This window comes from Notolepis coatsorum (genome assembly GCF_963971535.1).
Source record: "Notolepis coatsorum genome assembly, chromosome: 1".
Classification (NCBI taxonomy): domain Eukaryota; kingdom Metazoa; phylum Chordata; class Actinopteri; order Aulopiformes; family Paralepididae; genus Notolepis; species Notolepis coatsorum.
In genome coordinates, this window is record NC_140165.1 from 142231626 (window position 1) to 142253188 (window position 21563).

A 21563-nucleotide genomic window follows, 5' to 3' on the forward strand; every position below is an offset into this window, starting at 1 on the left:
TTAACCTTCTGTAGTGTGGTAGTAAAAGGTTAACCTTCTGTAGTGTGGTAGTGAAAGGTTAACCTTCTATATTGTGGTAGTGAAAGTGTTAACCCTTTGTAGTGTGTGGTAGCGAAAGGTTTAAATAACCATGTCCCTCTATTCTATTACGTTAACAATCCTATTGAGGTTCCGATTCCGGGTTGAGTATGGGGTAGACGTCTCAGAGCCACGCTGCCACTCCCGAACTTTTATTTTACTTTAAAAAGCCTCTTTTTTTATTTCAAGATAATTGAACCATTACTATACATCATCCATATTTCTGCCTGTCTTATTCGGCCAAAAAGAAAAAAGAAGAACGAGCGTAATGGCTGCGTGAGTCTTGAGAAGCGAGACCGGCCCCGTGGATGGGGCTTCCACCAGCTAGTGGAAGAACTCAAGCTAGCTTTCACCATGGAGTTCAGAGCGGTTGCCGCCTCGCTCGAATCCAGACTTGGCGGCTTCCAACTGGTGGTCGCAGACCATACTCAACGCCTGGCCTCCGTAGAAGACGGCCTGAATACATGGTCTGGTAGGATGGTAGAGCTGGAGGCCAGATGCACAGCTCAAGATGAAATCATCGGCAAGCTAAAAACCAAGCTAATTGACGTTGAGTCGCGCAGCCGGCGTTCTAACATACGCATCCTGGGCCTAGATGAATCCCTGCACAGCAACCGTCCCAGTGTCTTTTTTACAGAAATCCTGGTGGAAATCATGCGGAAAGACGTCCTCGCTACGCCACCTGAGCTCGACCGATGCCACAGGACGCTAACACCCAAACCAGCGCCCGGCTCCAGGCCTAGGGCAGTAATCGCCCGCTTACACCACTATAAGATCAAGGAGGCTATCATCCTGGAGGCTCGCAAAAGGAGAGGGAATCTGACATACAGAGGGAAACCAATTTCAATCTTCGAAGACTACTGCCCAGAGGTGGTCAAGCAGCGATCACACTACCGAGATGTCATGGGGCCCCTGTACAAACGAGGATTTAAACCATCGCTCCAGTTCCCTGCAAAACTCGTCATCAGGGCCAGGGATGGCACGAGGATACATCTACCATCACCCAAGGACGCCGTGGACTTCCTAAAGACCCGGCCCAAAGAGGCCCCGACACCGGCATCACCAGGTCCAGACGCGGACCCGACACCGGCCTCATCAGATCCAGATGCGGACCCGACACCAGCCTCATCAGATCCAGACGCGGACCCGACACCGGCCTCATCAGATCCAGACGCGGATCCGACATCGGCATCATCAGATCCAGACGCGGTAGTAGCATGATTCTGGGCCGTTAGCATTCTGCTACGGCTATCACACAGAGCGGGATGGCATGTAATATTTTATCACATATGTAGTTATGGATGAATACTTGACGTTAGGCTTCGCCTGGTAGGTTATCTTTTTATATATTTTTTTATATCTGACATAAGGGGGGACAATTCTGCTGTAATATGACTTTTATACTGTTGCATGGCTATAGCCACGGGCTAGGGTGCTAAGTGCTAGCGTTCCGTTTCGGAAGAAGTGGGACCTATTTTGTTTTGGATATTTCTACCACGCTTATAACTTTTACGCGCTACACCAGCGCCCAGCCGTGTTTTGGTTCATTGCCACCAGGATGCGTTTACTGTTGCTTGCACATTGAACTAACTGGGGTATCGTGACTGCGCCAGCGGGGCCTTGTCGGCTACATACAGCTAGCCACCCGCATAGCACACGTCACTATCTGCTGTTGACAACGTGCTCGCTGGAGCGCCCTCCTCTGGCGTGGAGGCCTAATCGCACAAGGTCAAATCAGCACCATGGGAGATAACAGACCTACGGACAAAGTATCGCCCCCTCCCGGCCTGGTGGATGTACTGCACGCCTGTCCGATTGCAACATGCTTGAAAGATACAACCCCCCCCCCTTTTACCACTAGTTCTGGGCTCCAGTCGTTGACCTTACTAATATCTTATGGTTCAATTTGAATTTTCTTGTTTACTCTACACTTTGAGGCACTTTTGTGTATAGGGGAGTGTGGCAGTTAGCCACTGAGAGATGGTTCTACGAATGGTAGGTTTGAAGTTTGAAGAAATGTTGCTGAGTCCCTGTGATGTTGGGGAAAGACCCACTGGTCCCACACCCTTATATGTTTTTAATGTCATTAATATTTGTTTTATGTATGGCTCAAGGTACATGTGCATAGTGTTTAAAATAAGTGAATTGTGCATGCCCACAGGCCTGTCCAGGTCTGCCCTGTCTACACACCCCCTAATATTCTATGGCTACGGCTAACTCTGAGAGCTTTAAGCTCTGCTCCTGGAATGTTCGAGGTCTTCAGAAACTAGTGAAAAGGAAGGCGATTCTGACCTTTTTAAAGAGGGAGAATGTTTCTATTGCTTTACTACAAGAAACCCATATGGGACCCAACAACACCGCTAAACTCCAAAAGAGTTGGGTGGGACAGGTCTTCGCCACAAACTATTCTACATTTAGTAGGGGAGTGGCCATATTGATCAATACAAATCTCCCCTTTAGACTCATAACTTCCTCTTTGGATAGCCAAGGTCGCTATGTGATTATCAAAGGGGTTCTTAAGGGTAAAGAAATTACATTTATTTCAGGCTACTCCCCTGACTTTCTATCCAAAGTATTTACTGAATTGAATGGCCTGGCCTCTGAGAATGCTTTTGTGGGCGGAGACTTTAACTGTCACCTTATACCGTCTCTTGACAAACTCCCACCCAGTTTGGCTGCCCCCTCTAGGCAAGCAAAGATGCTCTCCTCCCTATGTACAGACATCGGATTCTCAGATGTCTGGAGAACCCTTCCGAACTGAAGTTCACCTTTTTTAGCGGCCCACATAAGAGCAACAGTAGGATAGACTATTTCTTCATCCCTTCCTCTAAGCTCTTTCTAGTATCGTCCTGCACAATCGGAAGTATTGTTTTATCGGATCACGCCCCTATATATCTGGTCTACTCCTTGTCAGAAGAGAGGGCGCTGTCGAGACGTTGGCGTCTTAACCCATACCTCCTCAAGGATGATAGGTTTGTCTCCTATTTCGAATCGGAATTTTAAATGTTCTACTCAATTAACTCGCATTCTACGGATAACCCGTCTCTGCTCTGGGAAACATCCAAGGTCTTCTCTCGCGGACTTATTATGTCTTACATATCATCCAAGAAACGCAAGAAAAATGAACAATGTAAACTTCTTGAATCCAAACTAGCCGACCTTGAGAATAAACATGTCTCAAACCCAGCCCCGGCTGTGCTTATAGAGCTTACGGCCACCAGAACTGCGTTAAACACTCTTCTGATCCAGGACGCCGAATACTCTCTTAAATTTGCCAGATAGAGAATGTACGAACACGGTGACAAGCCTGGCAAGTGCCTAGCTAACTTGGCAAAAAAGAGGGCTGACACCAAAATAATAGCCTCAATCTCGGACTCAAACGGGGTCAGGTCCTTTGACACCAAAACTATTAATAAAGAGTTTGCCTCTTTCTATGCCCAACTCTATAGGACTGAACGACCCGATGGTGCTCTCTCTGACATGCAACCTTTTTTCGCTGACTTGCACCTCCCTAAGGTATCGAAAGATCAGAACTTGCTCCTTAACGCCCCAATTACGAAGGAAGAAGCTCTGTGCGCCCTTAAGGCTATGCCATCTGGTAAGGCTCTGGGCCCGGACGGTTTCGGATGCGAATTCTATAAGGAATTCAGTCATATTCTCTTGGATCCCCTGCTGGCAATGCTTAATCACTCCTCTGAGGTTGGGATATTACCCCAGTCCCTACGGGAGGCTAATATTTGCCTTCTCCTTAAAAAGGGTAAATGCCCTGAAAAGTGCGCCTCCTATAGGCCTATAGCCCTACTTAATTCTGACCAAAAATTGCTCTCCAAGATCCTGTCCATGCGCCTAGAAAAAGTGCTCCCTTTCATTATTAACGAAGATCAGACTGGTTTTATTAAGGGTAGGAACTCTACAGACAACATGAGACGGCTCCTTAATATCATCCAAATGACTCGTGAGATAGACCACCCCGCGGTGGTTCTGTCTCTCGACGCGGAGAAGGCATTCGACCGCGTAAAATGGCCGTATTTGTTTCTAACCCTCGCTGAATTTGGCCTAGGAGACACTTTTATTGACTGGGTCAAGATTCTTTACAATTCACGGATTTTGGCAGTTTTGACTAACGGGCTTAGGTCTAACAACTTTCCTCTACAACGGGGGAACCCCCAAGGGGACCCTCTTAGCCCTTTACTATTTGACATGGCCATAGAACCACTCGCTCAGGCCATCAGGCAGTCAGCCGCGATCTCAGGTATTAGAGTGGGCGAGAGGGGCACAAAATCACTCTTTACGTGGACGACATACTGATCTTTATATCTAAACCTGACTCTTCCATTCCATGTCTAACCCGCATGATTTCCACATTTGGAACCTTCTCGGGGTACAAAATTAACTTTTCCAAATCCGAAGCAATGCCACTTGGGACACTTAAATCCATTCCGATCCTGCCCGAGCCCTTCCCATTTCGCTGGTCGCCCTTCGGCTTTGTTTACTTAGGAGTATTTGTGACACCCACCTATGATACATTGTTTAAGGCCAACTTTCCCCCCCTTTTAGACACCATAAGGACAGACTTAGTTAGATGGGCCCTGTTACAACCCCTGTGGGTCTAAGGGTAAAGGGCTGTAACATAACAGTTGGTTGAAAGAAATGATAGACCATGTTTGTAAACACAATGATATTTATTAATAAATGCAAAGGAAGCACATGTAGCTCAAGGGTGAGCCCAGGCCAAAACAACAAACAAACACCACTATTCTTCAAATAAACCAACCTAATCTATGGTAAAAGAAATGACAATGCCTAAACTACCCTTACCTAACCAAAACAGGAGAAAACAATATCCAAATGAAATGGCAGCTCACCCCATCTGTGCTTCCTGAAAAGAGAGAAAAACACATTAATGATACACACCAAAATGGAAACATATAACAAAACAATCTATAGGTAACAATGGTCTCTCTGCGGCCATACACACACAATATAAACAAAATGGGATATTATCAAAGTACAATCTCACAAAATGTCACCATGCCTAGCCTCATGCCAGAGAGAGAGAGTGACTGAAGTGAGAAGCCATGTTTTAACAGGTGTGTGGTGATCCATGATTGGGTGGTGGGTGATGGTTACTGATTGAGTCTTGGAGTCTTGAAACCCATCCACCAATCGGTGCTGTGCTGCTAATGGAAGGGCAGGCCTAGCAGGGACCAATGGTGGAGGACGGGTTCTGGCTGGAGGGAGGAAACAAAATGGAGAACAAGACACACTGGAGAAGCACATACATCGGGATGTAACAGGCCCCTTTACCAATCTCCTGGCTGGGTAGGATAGCCCTTGTCAAAATGAACGTACTCCCCAGACTATTCTACCCTCTCCAAATGATCCCAGTGCTGCTGACAAACAAGGTTATCAAGGTGCTAGAAGGCTGGCTAAGCTCATTCATTTGGAATGGGAAGAAACCGCGTCTGAAAATGGCCAAATTACAGATGGATAGTGAAGATGGGGGTCTAGACTTACCTAATATTAGACATTACCAACTAGCAGCACACCTTAGGGTACTTGTCGGCTGGTTCAGATCAGACCCACTATCAATCAGGCTAGACATTGAATCCTTGCAATCTAAGTCCCCCCTATGGAACCTACTATTTATCAAAGACTTTAAGTCTGTTAGGAAAATATGCTCCAACCCCATCACAATGCTCCGTCAAGGCCTGGAAGACTCTATTCTATTACGTTAACAATCCTATTGAGGTTCCGGTTCCGGGTCGAGTATCTATACAGTGATCATGAGTATAATACGCAATTAACACTTTGAATGCCACGAGGTGGCGCCAGAGGTAGCGCTTCAATGCCACCATCGGCGCCAATGTTACGCTTAATATCACCTAATCTATGTTTTAAATTATGGCTATGTGTCTAATCTGCCCGTCGCTTATCAAAGAATCCTTTTCCAGTCAGTGCTGTCAAGGCAGATTGGTTTTTTATCGCTTCATTTCAGTTTGAGAGCATTTTGAATGAAACATGAAAAATACGGTGGCTCGCCACCATCTCTTTTTCCACCTGAACAGTTCACTAAAATATGTTTCTGAAAACATTTTAGTCGAGAAATGGGCAATGCAGTTGCTCAGTCTTGATTCCTATTTCATCTGCAACGCCGAGTTAGACAGTTTGATCTGAATTTCGTGAGTCGGGTAAAAGTCAAGTCTACTTCACGCCACCCCTCCCCCAACTAGCTGTACCGCGTCCATCGTGCACTGCATCCCCTGCTCTACACAGAACTTGAATAGAATGCAGAAAGCTTCCAGACCTTGTTGCAATCACTGAAAATGCACCTTTAGGAGTGACTCACTTAAGCAGTGATATATTAAGTTAAGAGTTAATTGGCACATGGTGCAAGATGTCAGAGAGGCTCTCACACAAACAAATTACATTACATTTACAATAAGTATGCATGTACACAAATGCAGGCACACGGATTAATACAGTACCTGCATGTACACACACACACACACACACACACACACACACACACACACACACACACACACACACACACAATTCTCATAATTCTTCCTCTCTTTCAGCCTCATGAGAAAAAATGTGGAGTGTAAATGTTGTCTAAACTAAACTAATGTCATTATCAGTTTATCACACTGTGTCTGATAAAGGTTAAGTGCTGGAAACCCGGAGCTTGAGTGCCTTGAGTAATTTGTTATAACTGTACTTCATTGTAATGAATGAAACCGCAGTGATCTTAATGTCAACATGATTATCAGCAAATGTGAGAGACTGGTATTCTTTTTCAATAACTCCCATAAGCCATGTTTCAGCTCAGATCTATTAAAGAACCTGGCAGGCTGGCACACCAGTGTGTTTTGTTGGACTATTACTTGTTATCTTTTAAGAGGAACATTATGTTCACTTGTTTCTAATGGAACAGAACTGTACATTTCAATGTGTATCATTATCCTACAAATCAGGAGATAAAGGAAACTGGTGGGAAGGGGTCAGGTCTCATTACAGGCTAAGACTGGTCCTTAATGCAAAAAAGACCAAGTACATGACCTTCTCTCGCTCTCGAGCTAATACAGCTGTCCCTCCGATTCTGACACTGGAAGGGACATGCCTTGACAAAGTAACAGCCTACAAATATCTGGGCATATGGATTGATGACAAGATGGCCTTTGATGTTCATATTGGGAACCTACTGAGAAAACTTAGACCTAAACTGGGATTTTTCTTCCGTCTAAAGAAATGTTTCCCGTCTGAAGCCAGGAAGAGAATTGTGCAGAGTTCCTTTCTGTCTGTATTAGACTATGGCGATGTGATCTATATGCATGCTCCTTCCTCCCTGCTTAAAAAGCTGGATTCTGCGTACCATACTGCCATACGTTTTGTAACGGGTGCAGGCTCTCGCACCCACCACTGCACTCTGTATCAGTCCTTAGGATGGTCCTCTCTGTACCAAAGAAGACAATCACACATGTTGATTTTTATCCTTAAGTCATTGCTAGGTAAGCTGCCCTTATATATCTCCAGACTTCTGTCCTTTTATACTTGCTTTTTTAATACCAGACGAGCAGCAAATGGGATGCTTTTAAATGTTCCTTTGATGCAGTCAGAGCTTGGTAAAGCTGCATTCTCCCACTATGCTCCCTTTTTATGGAATACGCTGCAAGTAAAACTTTGTCTAGAGGCACTTCCTACTGTGAATGCTTTTAAAGGTATGCTACGATTAGCCCTTCTCGAAACATGTAACTGTTTTACCTGATGCTTTTTTTGTTTAATGCCCTGTTTTATGTTGAAACTTGTTGTGTGCCATGTTGGTCAAGACTCCCTGGAAGAAGAGATCTTGTATCTCAATGGGACATTCCTGGATAAATAAAGGATAAATAAATAAAATAAAATAAATAAAAATAAAATTAATTACAGAACACACTAGCATTGATCTGCTCTCGCAGTCTTTAGAGATACCAGCTCTACAAATCCAGGTCTACAAATCCTCAGCCTTTATGTAGTATTTGCCCTAGCATTTGGATGGACCTAACCAGTGCATAGTGTTAGCATTCCTGTCAGTACAGTCAGCTTGACCGCAGTCTCAGTTGTTGATCAGAGGGCGGATCTTGGACCATCTGATTGTTTAGTCTAGTGTAGCTTAGTTTATTTCACTTTCACAAGATATAATTGGTAGAACTAAATTCAGCAGTCTTATCTCTATCTAAGGTCATCTACACATAAGCTAGTGACCACTGCTGTCCCTGTCATCCGCTGTCAATGCCACCATTCCTCCCAGGTGTCAGGCTGCTCTTTGAGGACCAAGACTACATTTATAATACTTCTGAAGCATACATTTGAAGAGCAGGAGCACTATCACGTGCCAGAAATAATCAATGCACCTGTGTTGTATTGACACAGGTAGCCACAGTCTACAGCCTTACTCAATAGGCGAGCGAGAATAAAAGTGATCAAATAGATTTTCAAGAATCTGCGTCATCCACATGAATAAATGCATAGCCTCACGCACATGGCCTTCTACATTGCAAGGCACCTTTAATCTCTGGACCTGAAGATTTTCCTATGGATTTATTCCCAACTGTGTCTGACCAGGGGGGGGCAAATACAGGAGGGTCTACTGGCTAGTGCCTAAGTTCTTGTGCCCAAGTCCAACTGTGTTTCTCTTGCAGACAATTGATGGCGTTTTGACGTTAATAAACCCTAACCCTAACCCTATGATAAAACACACACAGCACTTTGGGCTGTTAATCTTATGTTTACATAAACCTCTGTGATGCATCAGGGTGAAGGCAGAAAGGAACATCTGGTTTTGGGAGACTGCTGCTGTGTATTGTATCAGACCCCATGCTGTTTATGGTTGCATCATCAAGAGGGGCTTGTTTGTCATGTCAGGGATCATGTCAGGTGATCAGTACAGTCATGACAAACAAGCCCCTCATGATGATTCAATTATGTGAAAATGACATTTCACAAGACTCAGTGATGTCATCAGTACAGTCACCACCAGTGATTACAACAGTGAGGTTATAAATTAGAAGACAAACATGAATGATCCCAGGTTATGTTGCTGGGCTGCCACTAAATCATAGGTTATAGAGTAAGCTACACTTTCTTCCAGTGGTAGCTGGGATAGGCTTATCTCTGGCTCGTATTTAAATGACCTATCAGTAGCTGGTTCTAGTGTGAATATCTGAGGCACTAATTACAAGCTGTGTACAGTGTCCTACATAGGTGAGTGGGTTGGCATCACCAGAAACAGGGGACATGAAACAGGGGACATATGGAGCTATGTCCTTGTAGTGGTAGCAGTAGCAGTAGCATACAATAAGCTCTGTAGTGTTAGATTTCGATCAATCAGCCAGTATCACCTCTTCATCTGTTGGCTTGTGTCACTTATCACCTCTGTATCCGTTGACTCTGCGTTGTGTTTTATCTCTCTGACGTCTCATACTGGCTGTACAATCTTTGTCATCCCCCTTTAATGCAATCCGTAATCATAATAATTCACCACCTTCATAAGAAATCGACACTTGACAGCGTAATACCTTTTTTGGAAAACGTTGTTTATTCCATAAACAAAGCCTCAGATTAGGGATGTCCCGATCCGATCACGTGATCGGGATCGGGGCCGATCACGTGATTTTCCGAAGATCGGGATAAAAAAAAAACTAAAAAAAAAATTGATTTTTTTTATTTTATTTTTTTCAACAAACATGACCATGTTCACGTCTTAAACTCATACTGAGGCCTTCGTTTTGGTTTTAAATTGCATATCATCATTAATTAATTTATTGTCACACAGAGCAGAAGAATTTTGCCAAAACAAACCAATAGTATCCAGCTGCAGAACGGCAGACCAGCCACACTCTCAGACCCAAACGCATTTCCTTTGATTTAATTATACATCAAATGATTTATGTCAAGGATTGCAATGCCTCGCTTGAATGAAGTTAACTTTTCACCTGAATAACGTCAACATTCAGGGTGAAACTGGGATAAAAAAAAATATATATATATATATATATTTAAAAAAAAAATTATTGGATCGGATCGGGAAAGATCGGTATCGTTAGATACTCAAAATCACATGATCGGGATCAGATCGGGAGCAAACAAATTTGATCGGGACATCCCTACCTCAGATGTTACCCATTTCGTATTGTCCTTGAAAAAGTCTTTGATGGAACACTAAATTCATTATTCTATCGTCTTCTGCTGTTTAGTCCAATGGTGGCTAAGGCCTCGTCGTTAGCCACAACCCTTCTCCCGTTAGCCGAAGCTAATGATGATGTGTCATCTCCCCTCCCCCACCGGCGAGGGTGAGAGAGAGATGAACGTCTCTGATCCACGTCCGCTCGCGTCAGCTTCGTGTCTAGATCTTCTATTAGTCTGCCCTTACCCGGAAGAAACCTTAGTTATATGATCTTCGTCATAGAAGATCCTTTCCTCGTTACTATGTGATGCTGCCATGGCAACTGCTTTTAACCTTTAACACACATTAAACTGCCGTTTCTAATAATGTCAAACTCTCTCTCTCTGACCATTCCTGCCTGCTGCTGTTCTTATCAGTTGTTATGGGCTGATGGAATGCAGACACCCTGCTCGCTGCTACAACACTGACTGCTGCTTGCCTCTAAACTGCTTCCACCACCACCAATGCACATTTACCTCTCTGACCTGGCCCCTTTAGATGCTGTCGTCTTCCCCAATATATACATTACATACATTGAAAAACCTCGATTTCCTTCAGTAGCATTATTGGAATGATTTCTCCAAGTCATCCTTACACACAGTTGAAGTATAGATTTGATGCAGAACACTGACACTGAAAAATTATCGCCATGTCAGAAATAGTGTTGTTGACAGAGTCAGCTATGGGGCGACAATAATATGTTCATGAGGCATGGTTTCTCTCTTTAGCCATTAAACGGCGTGGTTTATTTCACATTGGTACACAGCAGTACATGAGAGTCCTTCTCCTATGAGAGCGACGGTGGAAGAGACAGAGGGGGAGTTAACGACTCCTTTTATACCCATTACCTGGCGGCAGCATTAGCAGCTCCGCCTATAACGCCCTCTTGTGGAAACAGTTAGACACAGTTAGACAGTTACTTGCAATCATACATAACATCTAACTTTAACAAGTGTTATAGTCAAAAGCAGTTTTGCTAATCTAAACAAGTGACAAAGACAGAATTTGACACATTTTTGTTTGCATGTCCATCAGCCACAAACAATAGCTGACGGTCCTGTGTGTGACCCAGGTGTGTTGTTCAGTAGCTCTAAGCCTCCATGACCCCAGATGTAACTTGTCCACCACCAGCTCTTAGTGCTTGATTGACTCCAGAGGGGCTATTGTTATGTTGTGTTGTGTAACTTTAGTTTAGTTTCTTTAATAGTTGTCATACAGAAGTACAGAATACTTTTGTACAAAATGCTTCTTACTGTTGCGCTCCAGAGACTATGATAAGTATGAAATAAAAACATAGTAAAATTAGAAGTAAAAAGTAATTTTCTGTTCTACTCTGCTCTGCTCTGCTCTGTTATTTTATGTTCTGCTCTGTTCTGTTCTGTTCTACTCTGTTATGTTCTGCTCTGATGTGCTCTGCTCTGCTCAGTTATGTTCGGTTCAGTTCAGTTCAGTTCCTTTAAGTTCAGATCAGTTAAGTTGAGTTTAGTTGAGGAACTGGAACCAGTGTGATTGTGTTGGTAGAGACAGACTGTCTAGATACTAAAAGCAGGGATATTGTTTTTGTTCTGCACATGCAGGGGGTGCTGGTGGGGGAGGGGGAGATATCCTGGCGGCGTGTTGCTTATTAACAGCGGAGGAGTGCAAGAATGTGACAATGTGACCATGTGACCGCGGCAGCGCGAGAGAGCGGCAGTGCGGAAATAGGCTGTCTATTGCCATTCTCTAAGACAAACGCTAACCTTAACCAGCTCCTTAACAGCGCCTAAACTTAACCCTTCTAACCTTAACCAACTCCGAAACAATGCCTAACCTTAACCTTAACCTTAACCATGCCTAACATTAACCTTAACCATAGAAAGAATATTGCCATTCTCTAAGACAAACTCTAACCTTAACCAGCTCCTTAACAGCGCCTAAACTTAACCCTTCTAACCTTAACCAACTCCGAAACAATGCCTAACCTTAACCTTAACCTTAACCATGCCTTGTCACCAACGGGCCGCAGGACCGCAGCACTGCCAGGTGAGCTAAGCTTCGAATGAAAATCATCGCGGATTACGGCTACATAATGCCGCAAGCTCTGCCGCGCCTGCCGCGGGGCGTGTCGCAGCCAATCAGGGAAAACGCGGAAGCACTCGGCAGCACTCCTCCGCTGTTAATAAGCAATAAGCATCCTGGCGTAGTGTTTTTTTGTTTTTTTCTTGCTGCTTTATTTAGAAAATGCTGCTTTGTCAGCAGGTCAGGTAGAATTTCCCTCCCCCTGTTCTCAGTCTCTCTCTCTCTCTCTCTCTCTCTCTCTCTCTCTCTCTCTCTCTCTCTCTCTCTCTCTCTCTCTCTCTCTCTCTCTCTCTCTCTCTCTCTCTCACACACACACACACACACAAACATTCAAACAACGCAAACACAGACATGCACACACACAAACAAACACGCACACACATGCACATGATATCTGCTTCGTTCTCCTTTCTTCTCTCTCTCTCTCTCTCTCTCTCTCTCTCTCTCTCTCTCTCTCTCTCTCTCTCTCTCTCTCTCTCTCTCTCTCTCTCTCTCAGTGCGACGGAAAACTCAGCAGACCTCCAGGCTGCCAGGGAGTGAAAGGCATTCTGGGTAATCCAGAGTGATAGGAGGAATAGGGGGAAAGAGAGAACTAAAACTCTTTGAAAATCACACTGAACAATAGACACAAACACAAACTTGCACGCATACACACACACACACACACACACACACACACACACACACACACACACACACACACACACGTACACACACACGAATGCGAGCACACACATACAGACACATATGCGCGCACACTCACACATGCACACACACACCCACACACATGCACACACATGTGAGCACTCACACACACACACACACACACACACACACACACACACACACACACACACACACACAATCTAGTCTCTCCCCACCACTGAACCAGAGAAATACAATGCCCATCTATACGTTTGCCTGTTAAGACAAATAACAGGCTGTGCTGGAGAGCGAGTCGAACATGGAATCAAAAGGCTTTCTCAACCAGAAAACTGCATCCTGTGCTCTGTTCCCAAGCCCAGGTGATCGGGAGATACGAGCAAGAGACATGACACAGGGAGAGAGAGTAGCGAGAGAGTGTGTCGGTGGTGGCGGAGCAGAGGGGGGGGGGGGGGGGGGGATAGCTGCTCTGCTCTCAGCTGTGATTAAACCTTGATCCAGCCTGACCTAAAAAGTCAGCCAGCAGAAACTTCAGCGTGTGGGTGAATTCCCCTTAACACCCAGACGATGTCATCAGAAAGACCCGCGAGGGGGGGAGGGGGGGAGGGAGGGGGGGAGGGGGGAGGGAGGGGGGGGAGGGGGAGAGAGAGAGAGAGAGAGAGAGAGAGAGAGAGAGAGAGAGAGAGAGAGGGAGAGGGGGGAGGGGGGGAGAGGGGGAGGGAGGGAGAGAGAGAGAGATCAAAGGAGTAGAGGAGAGAGTGGGTGGATTCATGGAAAACAACAAACATAGCTCTGTCTTACCTTCACACCACATGCTGTTATTGGTCTCTTCATGCGTGCCATGGCTCGACACACGCAACGTTTCTTAAACCTGCTTCAACCCTGACGTGTATTTTCAATGAATCTATCTACTAAAGTTTTAGGATCGTATAGTGGATCTCTATAGTATCTCTGCTGTTGTACTCACACGTTCTGTTCAATTGTCTTATAAATGATTTGGAGTCGGAGCCAGGCGCTAAAGGTACAAAGACAGTCTGGCCGTCGTTTATTGGAAGATCCAAACAGCTTAAAGTTCTTGTCAACTTTTCTATGTCTAATCAGCATCTGCAGCACGTCTCGATTGGATAGGTTTTCAGCGTAGGTTTTGGGGGTCGTCTCAAGATGATGCTCTCCGTGCGTCGACGTGGTCTGCTGGTCTCCGTGCGTTTTTTCTTCCATGTCTCAGATCTGTGGTAAATATAGGAATCACCCAAACCCCGCCCAGTGGTCGAGTCTCTGCCCCGTGATGTCACAGAACGGAGACTCCTAATTGGCTTAACACGAAAGAACTGGGTTCCCTGACCAATAAGGAAGTGACATGACTATTTTCGGCTCGTTACAAGGTGACCTTACAGAGGGGATGTGAACTAGTTTCCTTTTCGAATGATTTACCCAAGTGTCCCTGAATTCGACCCTCATACAGAAAGGTCTGTTTGGACTGTTTAGCTAAAGTAAACAGAACTTTGGTGCCGGCCTTCAGGCCTGACTTAAAGTTAAGTATTGGGCCCTCCATCCCACTTTGTTGTGGGGAAAGAGGTTTCATTTGTTTGCCATTTGATCTGTTCTTATTTTTATGGTACTCTGGGCTTTTTCCTATAGCTGCTAGGTGAAGGGTGAAAGGTTGCACTGTTAGCCTTTGACTGAATTCTCCTATGGCCTTTTCCAGAAACCGCTAGATGATTTTGATCCCTCCTGTAATGCTTATACGGGTCATTTTGATCAATTTAATTTACGACAACCCCCCCCCCCCCCCCCCCCCCTACCAGGGTTGGGATCCTTTCACTTTCAATTACTGTAAAAAGTACTGTTTGCTAGCGCGTATGGTGCTATGTGTTCATTCTCATCTGAAATGTCAATCTGTTGAATATAGGACAAGCTTTGCATGTTACAAGTTCTACTGTGTTTGACCTGAATGAAAATCCAGTTCCTGAATTTCAGTTGAGTTGACGAATAGCTTCCCGGCTAAAATTGTCATCAATAAAATCAATTGAACTTACCATGATGACGCGGTGGTGTCTTGTCTTGCTGTAATCACATTAAAGTGTCGGGTAAAGCTTATCTCTCCGTTTAACTGTACAGTACTAGCCAACAGTTCTCCCCACTGTAAATCAGCCGGCATGGAGCTAAACTTCAATGAAAAATCCTCTGTGCGTACATTGGCCTGTTGGTAACACACATATCATCAAACAGAGAAATCATCTTTTTCCTATACTTTAATGTGATTACAGCACCAGGAAGTAATTGCAGGCTAAGAGACAAGGCACCAAAACATCACCATAGTCAGAATTGTCAAAAAGTCTAATTCCAATTGTCAAATTCTATTTATTGACAACTACCAGCATTTTCACCGGTAAGCTATTTGTGTATTTCTATAGGTGTGCCACATTCAGGCACAATGAGGAGCTAGCTTGCGTACATACGTGACACTGCGAGAAGCTCAACTTTGATGTGGGCTTTGGTCACTATCTGTGTTAAGATAAGATAAGCTACATACGTGACACTGCGAGAAGCTCAACTTTGATGTGGGCTTTGGTCACTATCTGTGTTAAGATAAGCTACATACGTGACACTGCGAGAAGCTCAACTTTGATGTGGGCTTTGGTCACTATCTGTGTTAAGATAAGCTACATACGTGCTTAAAGGGCTACATACGTGACACTGCGAGAAGCTCAACTTTGATGTGGGCTTTGGTCACTATCTGTGTTAAGATAAGCTACATACGTGACACTGCGAGAAGCTCAACTTTGATGTGGGCTTTGGTCACTATCTGTGTTAAGATAAGATAAGCTACATACGTGACACTGCGAGAAGCTCAACTTTGATGTGGCTTTGGTCACTATCTGTGTTAAGATAAGCTACATACGTGACACTGCGAGAAGCTCAACTTTGATGTGGGCTTTGGTCACTATCTGTGTTAAGATAAGCTACATACGTGACACTGCGAGAAGCTCAACTTTGATATGGGCTTTGGTCACTATCTGTGTTAAGATAAGCTACATACGTGACACTGCGAGAAGCTCAACTTTGATGTGGGCTTTGGTCACTATCTGTGTTAAGATAAGCTACATACGTGCTTAAAGGGCTACATACGTGACACTGCGAGAAGCTCAACTTTGATGTGGGCTTTGGTCACTATCTGTGTTAAGATAAGATAAGCTACATACGTGACACTGCGAGAAGCTCAACTTTGATGTGGGCTTTGGTCACTATCTGTGTTAAGATAAGCTACATACGTGACACTGCGAGAAGCTCAACTTTGATATGGGCTTTGGTCACTATCTGTGTTAAGATAAGCTACATACGTGACACTGCGAGAAGCTCAACTTTGATGTGGGCTTTGGTCACTATCTGTGTTAAGATAAGCTACATACGTGCTTAAAGGGATTGGGTGACACTACGATAAGTTTCAACCCTGGTTGAATTATAACCTTCTCCTCCTCCTCCACCTCCTCCTCCTCCTTCCCTCCTCCTCTCCAACCTCCTCCTCGCCCTCCGCTCTTTGTGAAGTCAGCAGTTAGGCTTTGGTCACTATCTGTGTTTATCTCTATCAAGCTTTTCCAATGTTATACCTGCTCTGCCACTGCACAGCAGTTAGAGGCAGTTAGGCCTCTATTCCAAGCACTTTTGAATATATAAGTGCTATTCAAATGTTCTAAATTCCATAGACACTGTCTTATACAGCTTATTGAGGCACTTGTCTTTCCGCCATCACAGCGTTTGTAATACCAGCGTCCTAAAGTTGGATTTGTCATTCCTTTTGATAACATTTTTATTTTATTTTTTTTCTCTTTGTTTCCAGCCAGTACAACTATGAGGGAGTCCCTACCTCCCTGTTGTATATCCAGACATGTAACACACTGACCATGTTTGAAATTGTTGTTGTTTTTTTAGTTTTTTTATTTCTTTTCCTTTGGCCGGCGCAATCTCATTAACGCAACGCATGACATCCAAGATGCAGTACTAGTCAATGCTGTGGAACTCAGATCTATGGAATGTGAGGGGGAGGATGGTGCGTTTCTCTCAGCGCAGGAGAAAGAAGATAACGAATATGCACCAGGGCCGTACTTCCCACTGCAGGGCCACGCTGTCCCTGGGCAACCACACCACCTAGGGGCCCCATCTCCACCGGCACACCAGCCACCATACCCATATGAACCCGCGGAGGACGACGACAACCTAATCAGGTTCAGTCCCAAGTCCAACAGGAACCGCCTGCTCAACATCTCGCATGATATGGCAACACCACAGCAGGGCCGGTGCTACGGAAGCGGGGCCCAGGGATCAGTGGAGGCCCTGGGAGGGCAACTGGGACAGGAACTCCAGCTAAGCTCCCTGTGCAATAGCCCCGCCCTGCCACGAAGATAAGAACGCACCGCTGCTGGGATCCACAGGAACCCCTACCACGCACCCCAGTCGGCAATACAAGCCCTTTTGCATAAGTAGGACCTACCCCACCACGCCAACGACGGCCCCGGCCTGTACAAACAACGAATATCCTACCTCCCTACTCCCTGCACCTGGTGTGCTGCTGTATTCAACTATGGGGAGATGACTGCTACTGTACTCAACGGCATCCAGCCTCCTTACAACAGATATATCGTTCTGTGTGTGAAGGAGTGGGAAGACACCTGACTGCTACTGTACTCAACGGCATCCAGCCTCCTTACAACAGATATATCGTTCTGTGTGTGAAGGAGTGGGAAGACACCTGACTGCTACTGTACTCAGATTCAGATTCAGATTCAGATTCAGATTCCTTTATTGAGCCATTTGTGTAAAACACATTGGTAATTGTTGCAGCAATACAGTGTATGCATTTTTTCTTTTTTCACAGTAAACAAACACCAACACAGAAACGAAAACAGTGCAGTGGGGGATTAATCAATAAATAAAATACATATATATATATATAAAGTGAAGTGTGCAGAGATCCAGTACGGACTAGTGCAGTGCAGTCAATGTCATTTAGCCAGTGTCACTTGGGGGCAGAGGGGGGGGGGGTACCGAGGGGGGGGGGGGGGGGGCCTGAGGCATTGATCAGCCTGGCGGCTGAGGGGAAGAAGCTCAGTCTGTGTCGAGCTTTCAAAGCCTTTGGGATCCTCAGCCTTCTCCCAGAGGGGAGCAGGGTGAAGAGGCTGTGACCGGGGTGGGATGGGTCGGCCATGATCTTTCTCGCCCTCTTCAGCGCCCTGGAGTCGTGCAGGGACCTGAGGGAGGGCAGGGGACAGCCGATCACCCTCTCCGCGGAGCGAATCACCCGCTGCAGCTTGGCAAGATCTTTTGCCGCTGCAGCAGGGAACCAGGAGATGATGGAGTGGGTGAGGATGGACTCAATGATGGCCGTGTAGAATTGGGCCATCATGGTCCTTGGCAGTTTATACTTCTTCAACTGCCGGAGGAAGAACATCCTCCCCTGGGCCTTCTTGAGCAGGCCCGTGATGTTAAGCTCCCACTTCAAATCCCGGGAGATGGTCATGCCGAGGAATCGGCATGACTCCACGGAGGTCACCTGAGTGCCTCCCAGTATGATGGGAGGGGGCAGGGCTGCTTTCTTCCTGAAATCCACTACCATCTCCACTGTCTTTTGAGCGTTGAGCTCCAGGTTGTTGCAGCTGCACCAGCTCTGCAGCCTCTCGATCTCCCTCCTGTAGGCCGACTCATCCCCCCTGGAGATGAGACCCACCAGGGTGGTGTCGTCAGCGAATTTCAGGAGTTTGACCGAGGGGTGTAGAGAGGCACAGCTGTTTGTGTACAGGGAGAACAGTAGTGGGGATAGAACGCAGCCCTGCGGGGAACCGGTGCTGGTGGACCTAGAGCTGGAAATGCTCTTCCCCAGCCTCACCCGCTGAGACCTGTTGGACAGGAAGTCGGTAATCCACCTGCGAGTGGAGGCCGGCACCTGCAGCAGGGATAGCTGGTGCTCCAGGATGGGTGGAAGGATGGTGTTGAAGGCCGAGCTGAAGTCCACATACAGGATCCTGACATAGTTGCCAACGGCATCCAGCCTCCTTGCAACAGATATATATCGTTCTGTGTGTGAAGGAGTGGGAAGACACCTGACTGCTACTGAGGACGACAACAAGGGAAGCCAGTGTGCATATTAAAAAGTCAAATTTCTGATTTAGATATGGGTACATATTCAGAGTTTGAAAATACTACTTATATTAAGACTGCCATTTTATTTTATTTGTTTCCTATTAACTGCTGTCGGCGCTTCGGGTCACTGAGAAGCGCTTTATAAGGCGCCAGCGACCAATCTGTCCCCGGCCTGGGACTCCTCCCCTTTTCAATTTGCACCTGAACTTTTTTCCCCCTCTTCTTTCTTTCTCAAGAGTTATTGTTCTACCTTATTATGTTTTTTTTTATTTTTTTATTGTACCTAAGGATGCAACATTTTGCAATTACCTGCTTGGAATTATCGTCCTACTTAGCCAAGTATGACATTATGATGTATTAATGTTGATTGATTTGATGTTCTGTATGGTGTCTTGAGACTGTGGTTTAGTGATATTGATGGTTGAAATTACCAGGATGTGCCAAAAATGGCACAAAGTGGGGAATGTGAAGGGTAATTTCACATCCCCTCCTCCTCCACCTTCCCTCCTCCTCCTCCTCCTCCTCCTCCTCCTCCTCCTCCTCCTCCTCCCTCCTCCTCCTCCTCCCCCCTCCTCTATTTGTGAGGTCAGGATTTCTGTTTAAATGTGAATGGTAATTTCACATTCTTAATCCCCACAACAGGGTTGATCGTGAAGTCATGTTATCCTTCTCTCAAAAACTGTTAAAACACTATCCATTCATTATATTCAGAGCAGGCCAGATAACGCTTGCATCCAAGGCCGCAGCGAGCCCTCCTCAAAAGCCCATTCCATTTGACTCCCTAAATGACCATATAAAGCCAACCCAATCAGAGACGAGCAAGGCGTCTCTATTCCACTGTGTTTTAACACATGACACTTTGCTTTTTGTCGCTTTCACTCTGACAGACCTGTGAATATGCACTCTGACAGACTGAAAGGCCGTCCGTATGGGCGTACTGTATTATTTTCTTTTCCAATAAACCTGTATTGTATTCATTTAACGTGAGTAATCCGGCTGTCTCTTTCTGCTCCTGTTTGATTATTTCAGAATGCCTAATTCGCAGTGTGACACTGTTTTAGGCTGCTGGATGTCCGTGGAGAACCTGGTGGTTTGCACTCTGATTTAAGGCCAATCTCTTGTCTCTGTATTTCATTTAACCATCCCTGGAGACGTCAAAAATCCACCACAGGAGGGGGGGAGGGAGGGGGGGAGGGGGAGAGAGAGAGAGAGAGAGGGGGAGAGAGAGAGAGAGAGAGAGAGAGAGAGAGAGAGAGAGAGAGAGAGAGAGAGAGATCAAAGGAGTAGAGGAGAGAGTGGGTGGATTCATGGAAAACAACAAACATAGCTCTGTCTTACCTTCACACCACATGCTGTTATTGGTCTCTTCATGCGTGCCATGGCTCGACACACGCAACGTTTCTTAAACCTGCTTCAACCCCCCCCCCCCCTCCCCCCTACCAGGGTTGGGATCCTTTCACTTTCAATTACTGTAAAAAGTACTGTTTGCTAGCGCGTATGGTGCTATGTGTTCATTCTCATCTGAAATGTCAATCTGTTGAATATAGGACAAGCTTTGCATGTTACAAGTTCTACTGTGTTTGACCTGAATGAAAATCCAGTTCCTGAATTTCAGTTGAGTTGACGAATAGCTTCCCGGCTAAAATTGTCATCAATAAAATCAATTGAACTTACCATGATGACGCGGTGGTGTCTTGTCTTGCTGTAATCACATTAAAGTGTCGGGTAAAGCTTATCTCTCCGTTTAACTGTACAGTACTAGCCAACAGTTCTCCCCACTGTAAATCAGCCGGCATGGAGCTAAACTTCAATGAAAAATCCTCTGTGCGTACATTGGCCTGTTGGTAACACACATATCATCAAACAGAGAAATCATCTTTTTCCTATACTTTAATGTGATTACAGCACCAGGAAGTAATTGCAGGCTAAGAGACAAGGCACCAAAACATCACCATAGTCAGAATTGTCAAAAAGTCAAATTCCAATTGTCAAATTCTATTTATTGACAACTACCAGCATTTTCACCGGTAAGCTATTTGTGTATTTCTATAGGTGTGCCACATTCAGGCACAATGAGGAGCTAGCTTGCGTACATTCCACGGGTCTGACGTGCCACAGGCTTAGCTAACACCCTACCTATTGTGTCTGTGTGTGTCTCTCTGTGCCTGGTGAGCGTGAGGATGATGAGGATGGTAACTTGGGGAGGTAACTTCTAGCTAGTTAGCACAATACCACAGGAAGCAGGCCGAGGCAGTGTTGACATGTTGCCCGCGCCAGCCGTCTGAGTGCAGCACGGCACAACAAAACAAGGAGTAAAAATAACCTGGACCGGCGTGCCAGGGCATCTGTATCGACAGGAACAAACCTGCAGAGAGAGACAGAATGGGGGGGGGGGGGGGGGGGGGGGGGGGGGGGGGCTTGA

At 45.5% G+C, this 21563-nt stretch overlaps 1 protein-coding gene across 2 annotated transcripts in view; it reads left to right on the top strand.

Annotated features, from left to right (window-relative positions):
• Positions 1–21563, top strand: part of ssbp2a (single stranded DNA binding protein 2a) — a 298038-nt gene that overhangs the window by 224171 nt on the left and 52304 nt on the right. The window lies entirely within an intron of this gene.